Below are 2,500 nucleotides of genomic sequence, written 5' to 3' on the forward strand. Positions count from 1 at the left end.
CTGGACCAAGTCCCCTGGACTTTTTTCCGATGAGAGTGACCTCCCCATCCCTCCTTCGAGGCGTCTGAGTGAATCGTCACCAACTGGGGAGGTGGCTGAAGAAGAACCGACTTCTTTAGATGTCTGGCTTGGGACCAAGGCCTGAGAAGAGTACTTAGCCGAAGGGGCTGGTCTTCTCAGATCTCTTCACGCGTTTGATGCATAACTTCTCCAAACTCCGATTGCATCCTTTAGCTGTGCTCTTAGCACTGGGTCTGTCACCGAAGCAAACTGGAGAGAGCGCAGTACTCTCTCCTGCTCGTGTCTTGATATCCTTTTGGAATCTTGAAGTCTCTTGACAGAACCCGCTATCTCCTTCCTTTTTTTCGCCGGGGTGGAGAAACGGTGTGACAAAAGGTCCCAGTGGATTCCCAGCCACTGGAACTTTTGAGATGGAGAAAGTCGAGACTTTTTCTGTTGATCTTGAAGCCTAGGTACTCTAGGAACTGGATCACTTGACTGGAAGCTTGCAAGCATTCTGTCTCGGATGCTGCCCATACCAACCAGTCGTCCAGGTAGGCTACTACCTGAATTCCCTTTAGGCGTAATTGTTTGAGAGCTACGCTCGCAAGCTTCGTAAAAATCCTTGGGGCTATGTTTAGCCCGAATGGCATGGCTCCGAAGGCGTATAGTCTTCGTTGTAGCCTGAACCCTAGGTAGGGGGAGAGTCGATGGCTAATTGGAATGTGCCAATAGGCGTCTGACAAGTCTATAGAGACGGAATATGCCCTCTTGGGCAGTAAGGTCCTTATGTGTTGTAGTGTTAGCATTTTGAATTTGCAATTCACTATGAACTTGTTGAGTGGCGACAAGTCCAGAATGACTCTGAGCTTTTCCGAGTCTTTCTTGGGAAAAAAAAACAGCCTCCCTTAGAAATTGATGGGCTTCACCCTTCGGATCACCTTTTTTTCTCCAACAGTTCTTGAACGTACTCCTCCATAACGGGGGTGGAGTGTTGGAAAAACTGAAGGCACGTGGGTGGAGTGCTGTACCAGCTCCCGCCCAGTCCATTCTTGAGTAGGCTGTGGGCCCAGGGATCGAAGGTCCACCGATCCCGAAATTTCAGAAGTCTCCCTCCTACCGGTATCACCTCACTTGGACTGCCGTCCTGAGGTCTTGCTTTCCTGACCACGACCACCCCTGAATCCCCTTCCCCTTGAGGGGCGTCTAGACGAGCCTCTGGCTGCTCCTCTAGGCTTTGCTCGAAAGGAAGTAGAATGCCCTTCGAACGCTGGGGTGAATGCCGTGGACTGTGTCGACACGGCCTGGGGTACCCACTGAAAGGTGGTCGGGGTTTGTGCCACGATCTGGGGCACTGGGGGCAATGGCAATTGCAGTTGCTGTTGCTGTCTAAGAGGCTTGGCTGGCCGAGACGGTAGCCTAGTCCTCATAGTCTTCCTCTTTGGTTGAGGACCCTCATCCGGGGAAGACTTTCTTTTGATAGCCAGGCCCCACTTCTGGAGAAGGTTTCTATTCTCCAAGGCGGCTTTATCAACAACTTCTTTGACCAAGTCGGTAGGGAAAAGGTCTTTTCCCCAAATGTTGGAGGAGATTAGTTTCTTTGGCTCGTGCCTCACCGTAGCCGAGGTAAACACGAACTCCCTACAAGCTCTCCTTGCCTTGACGAAGCCATAAAGGTCCTTCGTCACTGTGGCCAGATGAGGCTTGGCCACTACCATGAACATTTCATGGACCTTGGGGTCACTTGCCATCGTCTCGAGAGTAGTCTGAAGAGACATTGAGGCAGTCAGTCTTTCTTTTGTATCGAACCTACTTCGCAAAAGAAAGTCAGACAGCTTAGGGAGGTCCTTGCCGAACTGACGTCCGGCAATATCAGCCTCCAACTTTCCCACTGAGAACGTAAGATGGACGTCCTTCCAGTCTTTGTGGTCCATAGGCAGGGCCAGCGACAAGGGTTTACACTCCTCTAGGGAGGGGCAAGACTTGCCGGCCTCGATTGCTTTTAGTACAGCCAGAAACCTTTTCTGTAAAAAGGGGAAGGCTCTAGTATGCGAGGACACAAAGGAAGGGAGCTTCCTATTCAATGCAGCTACCTTTGAGTTAGAGAAGCCCCTCTCTTTCATCGAGGATGAAAGTAGAGCTTGAGCCTTAGCATGGTCCATCACTATGACCTCCTTCGGCTGTGTGTCCTCCTTTGAAGCTGGTTCCTTCCTCAGCCGGACATAACAGTCCGGATATGATGCCTTGCTGGGACAGAATTCCACCCTCCAGGGGAACTGAGCCCAGCTTATCCGAGATGACGATCTTTCCAGTCGTCATCGGAATGTGCTCAGCATACCTCCATGGGTTAGCATCTGAGCACAAGGGAAGGTCTTTCACATTGAGCTTTTTCTAGGGCCCATGTGATTCTGCAAGGCACTGCATTCGCAGTTCCATTGCAGCTGCCTTCTCCTGATTCTCCTTCTGCATTTGTTGGATCATTCCAACAATAGAAGAGAGG

The sequence above is a fragment of the Palaemon carinicauda genome, chromosome 16, assembly GCF_036898095.1.
Source record: "Palaemon carinicauda isolate YSFRI2023 chromosome 16, ASM3689809v2, whole genome shotgun sequence".
Classification (NCBI taxonomy): domain Eukaryota; kingdom Metazoa; phylum Arthropoda; class Malacostraca; order Decapoda; family Palaemonidae; genus Palaemon; species Palaemon carinicauda.